At 38.8% G+C, this 18,377-nt stretch overlaps 1 protein-coding gene across 2 annotated transcripts in view; it reads right to left on the bottom strand.

Annotated features, from left to right (window-relative positions):
- LOC122794696 (isoaspartyl peptidase/L-asparaginase-like) overlaps window positions 1–18,377 on the bottom strand; it is a 1,819,013-nt gene that overhangs the window by 278,021 nt on the left and 1,522,615 nt on the right. The gene's annotated exons all lie outside the window — the stretch shown is intronic.

The following is an 18,377-nucleotide window of genomic DNA, read 5'->3' on the forward strand; positions in this document are numbered from 1 at the left end:
ACAGTCACCAAGGCCATTGATGAGGAAAGGCAGTCCATACAGCCTACCTTGACCTTGCAAAGGCTTTTGACACAATACCGCACTCGGGTATTGTAGAAAAACTTACCAGCTTAAATTTAAACCCATATGTCACAAGATGGGTTGCAAACTGGCTTAAGGACAGAACCCACAGGGTTAGAGTTGCTGGCGCTATGTCAGACTCCAAGCCGGTCACAAGTGGTGTCCCACAGGGCTCGGTCCTTGGCCCCCTGTTGTTTGGCATTTACTTCTCAGAAGTACAGGCCAACATGGGAGGACTTTGGCTGACAAAGTTTGCAGATGACTGCAAACTGGGCGCCATAGTGGAAAGTGCATCAGACACGGATATCCTTCAGAAGGGACTCACGGAAACAGATAGCTGGTGCCAGAGCCATGGCCTGAAGTTAAATGCCAAAAAATGTATAGTCATACCCTTCGGGAAAAACAAGGTAACCCCAAGCTACCATATAGGTGGCAATCAAATAGCACAGAAGAGGTTATCAGGGACCTGGGGACCCAGGTTGACAGTGGCCTTTCTTTTGACACTCACATTGCTAAAGTGGTTAGAAAGACCTTCTACATTGCCCACCTGATCATGAAGGGATTCACATCCAGATCTAGTGAGGTCATTGTTCCCCTGTACTCTTCACTTATCAGACCAATGATCGAGTACAATGCCCCATTCGGGATGTATCTCACCCGACATCTGCAGCAATTGGAGAGACCCCAAAAGTTCCTCACCAAAAGGATAAAGGGACTCCAAAATCTGTCATATGCTGCCAGATTGAAGAAACTCCAGCTCTATTCAGTCACATACCGTCTGCTCAGAGGTGACATGTGCCTGACATACAAGGCCATGTCCAACCCGGAATTAATGGACATGCTCCAGCTCAAAAAATCCAAATCCACCAAAACCACTAGAGCAAGTGACTTAAACCTTAGCACGGATATAAATAGGACGTGCTGGAGTGATTGATTTATCTCTCAGAGACTCCCTATGCTGTGGAATAAAATCCCGGTCCATGTGAGGCAGAGCACCTCGCTGGCTCTGTTCAAGAGAAATCTTGACTTGTGGATGGGAGATCGTAGGTTTACCCCGGGAATCATCTCTGTGTCACTGCTGGACAGAGGCACAACAAACTAATGGGCACAGTATTTTTTCATATAAGGAGTGGCGTAAGCCACAAAACTTTGGGCTAGGCTTATAAATGCCTTAGGGCAGATAGCCTAGTATAAACCTATGAACCTATGAACCTAATCAACTGCCATGCATGCTTTGTACAATGTGAATGGAGGATTGCAATGGTTATTCCACTTCAAAAGGGTGGACCATCAACTGGCTGCAGAAAAACTACAGACCTATTAGTCTGACTAGTCTAGTATGAAAAGCCATGGAACGAATTAACATGAAAATGATCAAAAAATACAAAGGCAACCTTTAGACACTGGGTCCATTCCAGTATGGCTTTGTCAAGGGAACGTCAGGACTACTAAACCTGGTGGGCTTTGAGAAGTTCATCAAGGAAATGAATAAGGAGAAAACACTGCATACTGCCTACCTTGCCCTGACTAAGGTGTTAGATATAATATCTCATGCAGGTATGGTTGGCAAACTCACTGAACTGGGCATAAACCCCTACATAACTTGCTGGACTGCCATCTGCCTCATAAACATGACCAGGAAGTCAGGATTGGTGATACCACCTCGACTAAGAGACTGGTCAGCAGTAAGGTACCTCACGGCTCCGTGCTGGGACCACTCCTATTTGGCAACTAGAACTCGATGTTAAGAAATGCATTATAATGGCTTTTTGGAAAATTGCCACCCAGGCTACTTACTCCAGTGATACGACAACCCTAAGAGTTGACCTGGTATTCATGAATCTCAGAGCATATGTTAACAGTAATCTGGCCTTTGACCAACACTTGGTTAAGGTAGTAAGAAAAATCATTCCGTGTCACCCAAATTATAAGTATTATATTTATGTTATAAATTATAAGTAAGGACATAGCATCCAGATCCAAGGAAGTCATAGCGCCACTTTATTCAGCCCTTATCAGACAAGTGTAATGCATTCTACAGCACGTACCTGACCAGACATATGCAACATTTGGAATGCCCACAAGGGTTCCTTACCAGGAGAATCCAGAGTATAAAAACATTATACTATATGGATCGCCTTAAAGCCCTATCTCTATACTCTGTCTTCTACAGGTTACTGACAGGCAATGTATGCCTGGCATACAAAGCAATCTAGTATCTGGCTTTAATGGACATTTTGCACATCCAAAAAATAAGCAGCATCAGAACCACTAGTTCCAAGGATTTAAATTTTGCTTGTGACATAAATAAGACATACTGGTGAAACACATATGTGTCTCACAGGATCCTCATGCTCTGGAAAAGGCTCCCTATCCATGTGAAGCACAGTCTATCCCTAACCTTATTTAAGCATAACCTTGACCAATGGATGGGAAACAGGAGATTCACCCCGTGCCTGGTCCCCATGTCTCTGCTAGACAGAGGCAGACAGTAATGCCCAAACTAACATACCCCCCAAACATAACATCTAGAAACATCCTAACTAACATAACCAGTCCTAATAAATGCCCATGATACACACAGACACAATTGGTTTGAATTGCATGGCTAGCTTTATAAAGGCCCTAGTGGTCAACAGAGTAGTATATACCTATGAACATTATAACAAGGAGGTCTACTGCAATGTCAAGTACAGGTTACCTGTGACTACAATTAGCACAGAAATGTAGTAGTCTGTGCTCTACTAAAGATGTTAAAATGCCGAGATATTACAGATACATGTTCTTTCTGTTCCCATACTTCAGTCACTATGTTGTCAAGTGGAGCAGGTTAACGCTGCAAGAACATGTTAGACTGCTATTGCATATAGCTTTAAGACAGAGTAAGCCACATGTCACATGGTGTGAAATGTCTAATCACTAGCAGTGATGAATCTGAAGTGCTGACATCACTCTCTGTTTTCTGATCCTCAATGTGGTATTCTGGTAACTTCAATATTACTATTACACATGGAGATACATGAGAAGGCATTGTGTGATATAAAAGAGTAATCCATAACACCAGATATGTTTTGCGAGTTGCTCACTGAGAAAAAATAATAAAGCAGAGGCTACATTACACAGTGAGGTATGACCGGAGCATTGCATTCATGAGAAAGCGGCAGAGCAACGGGTCATCTTCACATTTTTCTGATGTCAATTCCCGCAATTTAACTATCTGTAAAATATTATTATGTATTTATTCATTTTTATTTTGTTTTCACAAGACTACTAAATTATCAATCTTTATTCACCTTTTTGTTATTAATTAGATGTGCTTTTGCTGAATTAATGAATTTGCTACAACCACCAATGTCTTTCACGCTGCAAGGCAACTCATGAGAAAACTGGAAGCTCTGGATACAGCGTGAGGTCTAGCACATTGTGACTACAATATCAGAAAAGTGACACTGTGCAATGCTCTACATTAACAAAGGGAGAGAGAGAAAAAGGTGTTTAATGCTTTTAACTTCACAGAATGTGATTTAGCAGTTAGAGAAAGTTAAAGCATATTGTGAGCCTGAATAAATGCTGTCATTTATACTTGGCTTCATAGGTTCATAGATTAGTACTAAGCTAACTGGCCTTGTAAGCCATTTTAAGCCTAGCTAATTAGTTATGAACATTATTACATTCCCACATAACATGTAGAATGTCTGCTGGTTGTTTCTTGCAGTGAGGACATTCAGGTGAGTATCTGTTATTAAATTTACTAATTTTTTGAGGGGTAAAGTATGCATTATTGTTAAACATAAGTTGGGTGTAGAATAACTTTTTGAACGGGCTGAATTTGAGCGTGTTTTCGATGGCATCTTTTTTATTTTGTTCAGTAATTTGTGGGTTTTTCTTCTGCCAGTATGAGGAGAATAAAGTACAATTCTGATGTTTTATATAATTTATAAGTTTATAGACTCTAGAGATTGTTTTCCCCTTGGCAGTTAGATTTTTTAGAATTAACTGGGACAAACTAGTATCTTGTTTATCAAAATTTTCAGTATGAAATTTAGTGTTTACAAGGTATTTGAGTGAGTTCATAATAATTACGTATTTCTTTGGGAGATTTAATTGCTCTCGTAATTGTGTAATATCACATTCCTTCCATTTATAAATTTCCCATACTGTAATATCTCTTATTAAGGGATACTCTTGCAAGTTTATCAATTTATTATTTAGTAGCAAATTAGGATTAAGGTGTATAGGTTGCAGTAGAAGTAGGGCATTTAATAATTGTACAGATGAAAAGAGCTTTTGAGTAGTTAAAACCATTTGTTTAATAAGTGGATGTAAATTTTTAACATAAACAGAGTTTTGGTTTAAGTTTAAGAATAGAAGAGTCCTAGAATTGCACCCAAGTTTCTTAATTTGTTAATACCAAATTCTACACCTAAAGGGGGGGGCCATACGTTTGTGTTTGATTCATAATTTAAGATTTGACATAGTCTATATGCCTGGATAATACTGTAGTATAATTTAAAATCAGGTAACCCTAACCCACCTTTAGATTTAGGAAGTATAAGATGTTCATATTTGATTCTAGTAGATTTAGGATACCAAATAAATCTGGATATACTTCTTTCCATGTCTATAAAAAAAATGTTTGAGGTATAATTGTGAAGGTAGCGTTCATTTGGAAAAGAATTCTTGGTAGCATGTTCATCTTAACAATACCGCTTTTTGATAACAAAGACATATTGATATTTTTCCATCTGTTCGTATCATTTTCAATAATATTCCAGGTATGGGTTAAGTTATTTTTAATAATTTCACTAAAATTGGGAGTATATCACCCCCAAGTATTTTAGTTGATAAGTTATCTTTATTTTGCTCTCCGGGAAGTAAAAGTGCATATGTCCTATAAGAGTTAATAGGAAAAGTTGGGATTAGTTTGGATTTAGTTTGTAATTTGAAATCTCTGAGAATTTTTCAATGGCTGTCAGTATTTTAGGAAGATCTGTAGTGTGGAGTAGTAAGTATATATTTAAGTCATCAGCAAAATGCCGAATATATAATGTTAGTATTTAATACTTTTGGAATGTGTAGAAAATATTTCTGTGATATATAAAGAAGTAGGGGTTATAGGTATAAATTAAAGAGGTAAGAAGAAAATGGACACCCTTGTCCCGTGCCATTTGAAATGTGGATAGGTTTTCTTTTATTATTGTTAATCTGAATGGAAGTTGAGGCCATCTGATATAAAACCTTAACTGTATTAATAAATTCTTTAGGAAAACCAAATAAAGGCATAATATTAAATAAAAAGTTTAAATTTACTCTGTCGAAAGCTTAATATTAAATAAAAAGTTTAAATTTACTCTGTCGAAAGCTTTTCTAGCATATGCGGCAATAACGTATTTGGGATGTTTATCTGTTTTTAGTAATCTGATAGCTGTGTCTACTGCACATATGAATAATCTTCCCAGAGTCTTACAGCATGTTCTCACCACCATATGTTCTCTAGTCAAATTCTATATTACAAAGAATTGGACTATTGCAATCCCACTCACATGGGAAGGTTTTAGAAATGTAGCAATCAAATACATCGCCTCCCACAAGCTACTATATGTTACTAAGAAACTTAAATATTATCAAGAGTATTGGGGATACTTATTAGATTTCACTTCTCAAGAGGTAAAAATATTAAATCTAAAAGAGAAATATGCAATATATGTAAGACAATCAATAAGGATATACTTAGAACCTTTTTAACATTGTCATTTTATAAATATTTACGTAGATAAGTTGATTAAAAAACCACATACCCTATATAAAGAGGTTTTAGTTTGACTTTCCCTAGTATATGTAATAAACAATTAATGGTACGGTTTTATTCTTCTTATCACTGCAGAATATGTGGTTAGTACAAAAACTGGATTTTTTTAAGTGACGTCTTCGTATATATTGTGTATTAAATGTTATGTTTTGTTGCACATTGTGTGTATATCTTATTGTATAATGTCTTATATGTTGTAACCTAAAAAAAGTACAGTTTTGTACCTACCATAAATGTAGATGTCCGATAGGAATGCATCTGCAGTCCTTACAAATGGGTTGTCCTGTCGTCAGGCAGCCCTTCGGTCGGCCGGATTCCAAAGTCTGGGTCTGGCTTCGGCTGGTGTCGCACTTCACCCGACGTCATAGCTGCAGATATTCGGGTATAAAGGCATCAGCCGACGCCATTTTCCTCAGTGTTTCTTGCCCCAGATGCCAGGTGCCCTCTTGGAAGGCTAAATTTGGATAAATGCCAATGATTCCAAATAGTAGAGAGCAACCACAAAAAATAAGCATGTATGTACATATATACAAACAAATACACCATAATAGATCCCCCCCCAGCTAGCTATAAGATGGGCAAATACCCTAGGAGTACCACAGAGGGGAAGGTGGGTGGGTAATCCTGACTGCAGATGCATTCCTATCGGACATCTACATTTATGGTAGGTACAAAACTGTACTATGTCCTTCAAGGATGCATCTGCAGTCCTTACAAATGGGTAGAATACCATAGCTAAACTAGGGGAGGAGGAAAAAGGAGATTATGGTGTAGTTAGGATCCCTTGCAACACAGCAGTGGCAAAACCTGCTCGGGATCTGGAGTATAGAGGTAAATTATAATGCTTGGCAAATGTATGCACGGAGGTCCAAGTAGCAGCCTCTATAATGTCCTTGGTGGCCACTCCTCGTAAGAACGCTGTGGTAGTGGCTGTAGCCCTTGTAGAGTGAGGCCTGATGTTTTCTGGAGTTTTCTTTCCATGGTAGGAGTAACAAAATCTAATGCAATTTCCTATCCACTTGGAGATTGTTTGTTTTGAAATTGCTTTTCCTTCCCTTCCTGTTGCATATGCTACCAGAAGCTGGTCAGTTTTCCTATTGCTCTTGGTTCTGTCCAGGTAGTAGCGTAACTGTCTATGCACATCCAAGGTATGTAGCAGTCTTTCTCCCCTGTTCTGTGGGTTGGGGAAGAAGGTAGGTAGGTGGATAGCCTGATTTAAAGATACTCTGGATACCACCTTTGGCATGAATGTAGGATTAGTTCTCATGGACACTCTATCTTGATGGAAGATCAGGAAGGGTTGTACTGCCATTAATGCCTGTAGTTCAGATACCCTTCTTGCTGAAGTGATTGCCAGCAGGAAAGCAGTCTTCCATGATAAGAATTGTAATTCTGCTGTTGCTGCTGGTTCGAAAGGGGGAAGTGTCAATTTCTCCAGCACAAAGTTCAAGTCCCATGTTGGCAATGGTGGTTTCCTTGGAGGTTTTACATTTTTAATTCCTCTTAGAAACTGCCTTGGCAGAGGGTGTGAGAATACTGGAGGATCCAAGGTGTATTCTGCAGAAATAGCTGATGCATGTATCTTGATGGAAGAATAGGACAGGCCTGTGTGGAAGAGCTCTGCCAAGTATTCCAAGATGCTGGCTATGTTCACCAGTGACACATCTTCTCCCCTTGCAGTACTCCAAATGAGAAATCTTTTCCATTTTGCTGCATAATTTTTTCTTGTTGAGGGTCTGCGAGCCTCAAGCATAATGTCTTTAACCCTTTGGGATAAATTTGGGTTAATTGATCTTATGTGATGTTCCAGGCAGTCAGCTGCAGAGTTTTCAGGTTTGGATGCAGGATGTTGTAGTTGTTCTGTGTTAACAGTAATGGAACCAGGGGTAGTGTCCATATTAGTTCCCGAGATAGGCTCCTTAGTAATGGGTACCAATGTTGCCTTGGCCAGTCTGGAGCTATCAGAATGATCCTTGGCCGGTCCTCTTTGATCTTCAATAGCACCTTGTGCATCAAAGGAAGTGGTGGGAATGCATATGCTGACAGGTTTTCCCAACTGAAAGATAGGGAGTCCACCTTCCATGCAAGTGGGTGGTACATCCTCATGCAGAATTTCTTTAGCTGGTGATTGTGTGGAGATGCAAATAAGTCTATTTGTGGGAGTCCCCATCTCCTTGTGATGGCCTTGAAGATGTCCGGATGCAGCATCCATTCGTGGGCATCCGTGGTAGTTCTTCTTAATATATCTGCTAGAATGTTTTCTTTTCCTGGTACGAAAATAGCTTGTAAGTGAATGTTGTAGCTCAGAGCCACATTCCATAGGTCCAGTGCCATCCGGCATAGAGGGTATGAGTGTGTGCCTCCCTGTTTGTTGATGTACCACATCACTGTGGTGTTGTCTGTCCTTATCATCAGATGACCTTGTAGGAGAAATGGTCTGAATGAGTGGATTGCCAATTTTACTGCCAGCATTTCCTTTAGATTTATGTGCAGGTGTAGCTGGTCTTGTGTCCATAAGCCTTGTATGCACTTGTCCAGCATGTGGGCCCCCCAACCGAGGTCTGAGGCGTCCGTCGTGATGGTTTGGCATGGTTGAATGTTGTAGAAGGGCAATCCTGTGTTTGATTGGCAGGCCTGAGCCCATCATAGGAACTCTTGCTTCAGGCAGGGGATTATAGGAATCTTGGTTTCTAGGCTGTGCTTGTGTTGAGACCATACATTTTTTAGGTACCACTGTAGCTTTCTCATATGCAGTCTGGCGTGAGGAACCAGTATTATGCAGGATGCCATGAAGCCCAGGGCTTGCAGTACCTTTCTTGCTGTCAGATGGTTCTGCTTTGTTAATGCCAAGAAGTAGAGAGGTAATTGCTTTTGCTTTTCTACAGTTAGAAATGCCATTTGTTTTGATGTGTCCAGCTCTGCACCCAAAAAGGTTATTCTTTGGGATGGTATCAGCCTTGACTTTTTTATATTGACTGTATATCCCAGGGCTTGTAGCAGGTAAATGACTCTTTGTAAGTCTTCTGTTAGTTTGTTCATGTTGTCCACTTGTATCAGGCAGTCGTCCAGGTAGGGGTAAATTTGTATTCCCTGAAGCCTGCAATGAGCAATTACTGATGCCAGGCATTTCGTGAACACTCTGGGCGCAGTAGATAAGCCAAAGGGCAATGCTGAGAATTGATAATGCTCTGATCCTGCAAGAAATCTGAGGTATCTTCTGCAATTTTTTCGTATGGGAACGTGCAGGTATGCCTCCTTGAGATCTAGAGTTACCAGCCAAGACTCCTTGCCCAGCATGGGAAGAAGCTGCTGTAGAGTCAGCATTTTGAATTTTGGGACAATGAGAAATGTGTTTAAAGCGGACAGGTCGAGAATAGGCCTCCAGTTGTTCTCTTTTCTTGGTACCAGGAAAAGTCTGGAGTAAAATCCCTTTCCTTGTTCCATAGATGGTACCTTTTCCACAGCTCTCATCCTTAGCAATTGAGATATTTGTTTTAGAGCTTCTACCTTTTGATTTGGTGGTAGGTTTGGCATTCCTCTCTTTCCTGGTAGAGTATGGAAATGAAACCTGTAACCTTGGTCTATAGTTTGCAAGATCCACTTGTCCCTTGTGATGTAATGCCAGTTTTTTGAAAATAAAGCTAGCTTTCCGATTAAGGGTGCTTCTATTTGTTCCCTGGTAGGCGGTGCCAGAGTCAAGTCACTGTGATTGTCCTGATGCAGTGGTGGTGGCTGCGCCTGTGCCTCGCTGGTTGTTACCCTGCCACTGGCGTCCCCTGTAGGCACCTCTGGATTGGTTTCTGCCTCTTGGTCATCTATCTCTGCCTCTCTGGGCTTTAGAGGAGTCTGGAAAGGACCAGTTTTTGGAGGGCCAGTTCCTGCTAAACCTTGGAGGTTGGACCTGTAAGAAATCCTTCACTGTTTGTACAGATTTTGCTTTCTCCTCCATCTTCTTCAGAACCTGTTGTGCAGGTGGACCAAATAAATTAGCCTTGTCCATAGGAGCATCTAATAGCTTTGCTTTGACATGGTCCGGTAAGGTCTGCTCTTTCAACCATGCATGCCTTCTGATAACTGTGCCAGTCATGGCTGATCTAAAGGAAGCCTCCAGTGCATCATAGCCACATTTTAAAGAATGGTTACTAACTTGCTGAATGTTATGTACCATTTCCTGAACATACTTCTTATCAAAAGGTTCATCAGAGGACAGTTTTTTAGTTAACTGGTCTAGCATAAATTCTTGATATTGTATCATATGAAATTGACAGTTCAAGGCTCTAGCTGACAGAGTAGCAGAAGTGTAAACTTTTTACCCCATCTCTCTAAGGACCTGGATTCCCTTACAGAGGGAGGGTTTTTGCAGAGGTACATGCTACAGCCTTAGGACCCTGGGAGATAGTCTCGCGATCTGCTAAAGGAGCCTTGTATAAATGGTGATGTGTGTCCGGGACCCTGTAGAACCTATCGGGCTTAACAGGGGCCGGAGGTAAAGAATCAGGAGCAGTGCAAGCATCATTAAATGCATCATCTACAACAGAGAGAACTGGAGGTATAGCTAAAGGCCTATGTTGAGGTAAATGTAAAAAGGTTCTAAGCCTTTTCCTGGAGTCTGAAAAATCTTGGCCCTGCCACTGAAATTGTTCCCTCATGGCATGTAAGGTTTCCCCAAAGGAAAATTCTTCAGGTGGAGAGGCAGAAGGGATGGACTCTTCAGCATCAGAGTCTTCGTAAGGGGAATAAGGAGTCTCTGGAGGGTCTGTATTTTCTGGATCATCAGAGGAATCATCTGTGGACACTGGCTCGGGGGGCTCTGCTCTAGGCCTCTTCTCTGGAGGTGGATGAGAGGCCCTATCTGGATGAGGTTGGGATCCCCGGATTAAAGAAATAAGATCCTCTGCCAAAGAAAGCATTTGAGAACTGGAAGTGGGCCTGTGAGAGGGGGTCTTAACAGGCACAGTCTTTGTAGCTTTAGCTGCTTTAGCCCTAGCAAAGGCCTTAATGGACATGGCTGCGGGAGGCCTAGCAGCTCCACGTGCAGGAGTAGAAGTATCCAGGGGAATAGTGTCAGATAATTCCTGAGAAATCACAACAGCAGGTTGGATTTCAGAAACCGACTCCACGAGGTTAGAAGAAACCTCGGTAGAAGGTCTGTTTTCGGCTGCAGGAAGAACCGCTTGCTCGGTTTCAGCCGAAACAGAGACACTCGCGGTTGGCTTAACCGTGGTTTCGGCCGAAACCGCGGACCGCGAGTGTCGGTCCTTTTCTTTGCGTTTTTTGGAGATTTGCGAAGTCAGTGGATCCGACGGCATAATATAAGCGAAATCAGAGCCGAAAAACTGTTCAGCAAATTCCGACCTACGTCTAAGCGTCCGTCGGTTAAAAGAAGCACAGGCTAGACAAGCTGCTACGTCGTGGTCTGGGCCTAAGCAAGGTAAGCAGTAAGAGTGGAAATCCTTATGAGGTATTTGTTTCCCACAAGTTAAACAGTTATTCACTTTTTCTGACATCGGCTGAGGCAAGAAAGAGTCCCCAACGGGGTACTTAGCTTTTTAGTAGTCTTCGGAGTAGTATTCGGTAGTAGTAATCTCTGGTTCTGACTGACCGGCACTTGCGAACAGCTTCTGCTTCGGGCGCCACGCGGCAAGAAAGACTGGGGAAAATGGCGTCGGCTGATGCCTTTATACCCGAATATCTGCAGCTATGACGTCGGGTGAAGTGCGACACCAGCCGAAGCCAGACCCAGACTTTGGAATCCGGCCGACCGAAGGGCTGCCTGACGACAGGACAACCCATTTGTAAGGACTGCAGATGCATCCTTGAAGGACATCTGCAATAAAGAAATTTTTGAAAAAAAAAAGCCTAGCCAATTAGCTCTTGTGAGCCTCAAACTCTGCACCTTGTGTTTGTAAGGCAAACACCTTAACCATCAGGCCACCCTCCCAACTCCCATTATCAGATATGTTCCCTGGGATTTATAGACACATTTAACTCATACACACAAGTACTGCTCACATTATATCTAGTCCTCTCTCCACTGAACTACAACAAACATGTAGCTACTCGGGGAAAAACATAGCTTCCCTTACAAATCTGCCTCTCACTACTGATCTGTGGTCTGCCATCACACAGGAGTGATTTATAAAATTGGTTCACTCTAATGGCACCAGATAATGACTATGTTGGGATGAGGCGCTGTTTCAGCTCCCACTGGAAGGAGTTCACCAGCATCATCGTGTCTCATGCAAAATGGTTGTGAGACGAATCAGTGTTGCCTGCACTGTAGGGAAATGTGTTGCTGATAGCAATGTTCCTGCTATACAACAGAGTTCCTTCTTTTTTAATTTATTTGTTTTATATATAATAGGTGTAAAAAGATCTGGGCCAGATTCAATAAAGCCTACACTTACTGTACACTAAGCATACATGAGATGTATTCAAGAACATTCTTATCACATGTTTTGTGCTTTCTAGTTACTCAGAAAAAATTACACTAAGTATGCATGCAGTCTACACTTTATGGTAACCTTTATGAATCCCTGTCAATATTTAAAGTTGAAAAATATCAGTATGAAAACTAAAATTAGGAGCAAGAAGCTGTGAGTTATGCCTGTGTTGTCTGTTCACTCAGAATGGTGTACACTTAGTGTAGGCCTTATTGAATCCCAGGGGCAGTATATACTGTAAGACATCTATAAATGTTTCATACCTTTGACATATAACTTCTTCTCTCTATTCCTGGTTCTTGTGATGTTGCACTTAGCTCTCCCTCACACCTTAACCCCTGTTTGCCTCTATTAGTGGTGTGCCTCCTACTGCCTTCAATATTTTCCTCCCATCCATTCCTTTCATGCTCCCCTTGCCTTCATGCATTTTGCACCCTACCATATGACAAATGAAAGCCCCCGACAAACTTCTGATGTACCATTTACTTTAAGTGTCTGGTCAATGACTGCATATCTTGGGTAGCATAACAAATTAAACACCAAGCATGACAACATTCAGAAACTGGCAAAGATAAAACAATTGAAGTCAACCAAGCCAGGAAAATGCACAGTGGTTTTGCACACAAATGTAAGAGAATATTCAAACAAACACAACTTGCCTAAAGAAAGTTTGTTAAAATACTTCAGAGACTATGAATGAGATAAATCACGATGAGAGTGGACATAACATTTGCTAAAAGCGGGTTATGAACATCAATCATAAAAGTAGTACTGCAGATTCAGAGCTAACCTAACTTTGATACTTACATGGAGGCACACATTATAAGGCTACAATGGCAAATGTGACTGGTCAGATATATTAACTACCTAGCTGCACTGAATAAAACAGGAAAAACAAGACAAACAACATTAGTATTTCATATGGTTAGACAGAAAGTCTGTTCATTACACTGAACCAATGTCAGATGATGTAGAAACAATTCATTTGAACAGAAATGGTGAAAGCAGTTTAAATGTAAGAAAAATGTACATGTCACTATACACAATGTCAGAAATGTGGTATAGGAGAGTCAACAGTTTATACAGCACAGAACACTAAAATGCCTATAACAGAAATGTAAGTTTAGTGACAGACATTAAAGAGCACACTATAGTGTACAAGGCCAACAGAAAACTCACAAAGTGAGGCAAAGAAAACATGAGTACAGCAAAACACACACACACACACACGCACGCACACACACACATGCACACACATACGCGCGCACACACACACACACACACACACACACACACACACACACACACACACACACACACACACACACACACACACACACACACACACACACACACACACACACACACACACACTCACACACACACACACACACACACACACACACACACACACGCACACACACACACACACACACACACACACACACACACACACACACACACACACACACACACACACACACACACACACACACACACACACACACACACACACACACACACACACACACAGATATAGATATACTAATGCAGTGCAGCCTACCAGTATAATTACAACACAAGAGAAATGTTTTAAAATAAATATTGCAAAATAAGCAGGAACACAGACTCAGAATAAATGTGGCAAGTAATGCTGGAAGACCTTCTGGTAATCTTGAAAAAAACAAGTGTCATCCACACATCAAAAAGAAGTATATTACCTCAGCAAAAATCCTTCCAGGGAGTATCAAGTAATCTTGACCACAAATGGGACAGTGAAAAGCAAAGGTAAAAATAAAGAGATAGACGGAGAGAAAGAGACTGAAGCAAGAAAGGCAAAAGGGCATTAAAACAAAAAGGCGTTATACAAGGAAGACTGAAGACTGCCTCTAAAAAAACCCATCCAATCTACAGTCCATTGAAAACAAAATCTGCACATTCATTTCCAATTCCTCCCCAATGGAACACCACCACATTTAACACCCTCTCCAAGGCCAAACAGCTACCAGTCTCATACAGAATCAAGCTATTTCTAGGGTCTCTCATTTTCAATCTACATCACCCAGGTGCCTTTCCACTTCTTGCAGCCAAACACCATAATAAAACCACACCCTACAACCTCTCCAACCTCTCCCAATTAACTCCCTCACTCCAGACACCCCAAAGTGAACTGCACTGTGCCAATCCTTCCTTCTCAATTCTTGCACCCACACTCTGGCAATCCCCCCACCTTCACTTTAATTCATTCCAATGGAGCTCAGGAAGTTTGCACTGTAACTGGTAGCCTAAACCAGTCGACAGACTCAAATTATGTCCTCACATTTTAAGCAAATGTTCATATCTCTGGAACAATTAGAATTATGAAAGAAGTATAACTGTCAAACCTCAGCACAAACTTTTTTTTTATAGTGGCAGTATTCTTTAGGTTCTAGGTCTTAAAATTTTATAAGTCACAGTAAGCACACTATTACGTTTGTAATGTTTTGCAAGCAACTTACAATATCTCAGCAACCACTCAAATTACACACATACTGTCAGCAGCATTTTAATCATCTAGCTGAGAGCTTTCATATGAGACTGAGTTCTGTTTGTGTTACTTATTGTTGACATATTTAGAAAACTGTGAACATTATACCTCTATATATTAATATCATAAAACAACAGTTAGTATCTCTTTACATGCATTAGACATAGGTCAAGTATTAATGCAGTTGAGTTTGCCATTGTGTAACAATACAAACCAGTAACCGACCTCACAATACAAACAAAATAGAGTAAAGAAGGCACCTCAGCCGAAGTACTGGTGTATGCTCACACGTTGCTGCCAAAATTAAAAACGAATGATCCCAAGGTCCATAAACGTAACCAAATTTATTCACACATAAAATACAAAGAATAACGTCGACCTAGGTTTCGTTCACAACGAACTTCATCAGAACAACAAACTGAAATAAAAACCTTCTTTAAATAACCAAACCATCACCTCCAAGTGATACCTATTATTCAATTAGTAAACCAAACAATTGCTTAAAGGAACCTTGGAAAATTCAGTTAAATATTGCACTCATTTAAAGTTATACTGATCCTACCCATATGTTTGTATATAAATGCATAAATGTTGACATCTTGTAAAGTAATTGACAGAAAATGATTGTGTAAAAAATGATAATAAATACATATAAACATAATGATAATATATTACCCGTATGAATTAATGATTATTAATTAATAAGCCATGTATGACAATTGTGATATAATATAAAATAATATAATCCATATGCACATAATGAATAATTATTATGTAGCCGGTAGTTAATGAACACATAAAAAGCACATAAAACCCAATGCGCAATAAAATTTGATGTACTATAATATAATGTATAACCATAATAAATATTAATAAATAATTATAAATGTTAATTAAAAACCGCTCCATGCAAATAAGTGGATTTATGTATAAATAAAATATTAGTAATCCATACTAATATGAATACATATGTATGTCAATAACTAAAATAATAATCACATAAATATTAATATTAATAAATAATGTTGTTAAGCAAAATATACACTAAACTTATCGAACAGTAATATATCATATTTAAAAAAAAATATATATATATATATATATATATATATATATATATATATATATATAATACAATTAATCAAATCAATACCCCTTAATATGCTTCATTCTTAAAATAGGCTTTATACTAATGAGTTCATTAAGTCCAGGGTATTGGTGAGCATTTAAAATAATTTGCATCCGCAATTCTAAGACATCCAAATTATATTTCGTTATTTTACCCTGGGGATCTAACAATTGATGAGAAACACCAAAAAACTTAAAACTATGATTTCCATATTGATTTACATGCCTAGCTAATGCATTTGTTAATTTTTTATTCTTTATGTCTAATAAATGCTCCCTAATCCTATCCCTCAAATGTCTACTAGTTTTTCCGACATAAAATCCTTCACATTGTTGACATTTTGCAATATAGACTACATTGGTAGTATAACAATTAATATTTTGACTGATATAAATGTTATGTTTGTTTACTATCACATTTGTACCCGTAGGCATCAAAAACTTACATGTAGAACACCTACCACATTTAAAATTGCCCGAAGGTTTATGTGAAAAATTTCTTACATTAACATTCAAACTTTCAAACATATCCCTAAAGATGTATCTTTCCTAAAAACAAAGGTAACTTGTCCTTTAAAAATTTCTCCCATTGTTTTATCACCAGTTATCAAATTCCAATTTTTATCGATTATATTTTTTATACTACATGATGTATCATTATATGTCGTAATATACAAAGGAATATTGTTACTTATATATTTCTTCAAATCGACCTGTTTGTCCTTGTGGTTATTAATCAGTGTCCCACTGTTACTACTCAATATAGCCTTATAAAATCCAATATGTCTTTTTCCAATCACTTCTTTTGCAATAGTCATACAAAAATGTATATATATTTTTTTAAATATGATATATTACTGTTCGATAAGTTTAGTGTATATTTTGCATTTATAATTATTTATTAATATTTATTATGGTTATACATTATATTATAGTACATCAAATTTTATTGCGCATTGGGTTTTATGTGCTTTTTATGTGTTCATTAACTACCGGCTACATAATAATTATTCATTTTGTGCATATGGATTATATTATTTTATATTATATCACAATTGTCATACATGGCTTATTAATTAATAATCATTAATTCATACGGGTAATATATTATCATTATGTATATATGTATTTATTATCATTTTTTACACAATCATTTTCTGTCAATTACTTTACAAGATGTTAACATTTATGCATTTATATACAAACATATGGGTAGGATCAGTATAACTTTAAATGAGTGCAATATTTAACTGAATTTTCCAAGGTTCCTTTAAGCAATTGTTTGGTTTACTAATTGAATAATAGGTATCACTTGGAGGTGATGGTTTGGTTATTTAAAGAAGGTTTTTATTTCAGTTTGTTGTTCTGATGAAGTTCGTTGTGAACGAAACCTAGGTCGACGTTATTCTTTGTATTTTATGTGTGAATAAATTTGGTTACGTTTATGGACCTTGGGATCATTCGTTTTTAATTTTGGCAGCAACGTGTGAGCATACACCAGTACTTCGGCTGAGGTGCCTTCTTTACTCTATTTTGTTTGTATTTTGCCATTGTGTAAGCTTTAAGATGAAATCTTTTAAAACCTTGTACATAGCATGGTTTTGGTATTAATTCTGCAAATATAAACAAACAATATTTGATGCCTAGAGTCGTCAGTAGGAATTAACTCCATATGCACCTGGAAGCATCACTCAGAAGTAATGAGAAGTCTCTTCTTTACCCGCCTTCAGATCTTAACTCGAAAGACAATTTCATGAACACTCTGACTGCAAGTGCTTTTTCACTGAACAAATAACCTAACTCCATCTACACCTGTATCATTTCTACTTTGATCCTCTTTTCTTGGCTGCTGCTTCCCTCCTGTATTTACTAATAAAATTAATTAATCTTGTCTACGGGGTTATCTGCCCTCTGTGATTACAGTGTGTTTATGAATTTGTTCTATGTTCTTTTTTTGTGAATCTCTTCATCTGAGCTGTGCCTGTAAATGGTCTATCACTGTACTACCCTGGTAAACAAACTAAAATGATTAAAACAAATAAACAAGACTTCACACATAAGTGAGTCAAATGCATCAGGCCAAAGTGGTCAAATTAGCAGCTGTGATTGTGGCATCAGCACAAAGAGAACCAGATTAATCCAAGTCTTTGACAAGAAGTGAAGTTTAACTTACAGAATTAGAAAGTAGGGATGTTAACTGATTTTGGAGCATCGGTGAAGACAATTACCTGTGACATTATCAAGAAATTAAAACCACTGCACTTACTAAGAAAGACATCAAATCAAATATCTGCATGGGATTCCAATTAACCACTTAAACACAGAAGTTGTAGTGATGCAGCAATGAAACTGAGCAATAAATAAACCAAAGTAATATTTGTGTACTATTAACTCATTACCACCCAGTGAC

This window comes from Protopterus annectens, chromosome 2.part1 (genome assembly GCF_019279795.1).
Source record: "Protopterus annectens isolate FY-2018-M chromosome 2.part1, PAN1.0, whole genome shotgun sequence".
In the NCBI taxonomy this organism is placed as follows: Eukaryota; Metazoa; Chordata; order Ceratodontiformes; family Protopteridae; genus Protopterus; species Protopterus annectens.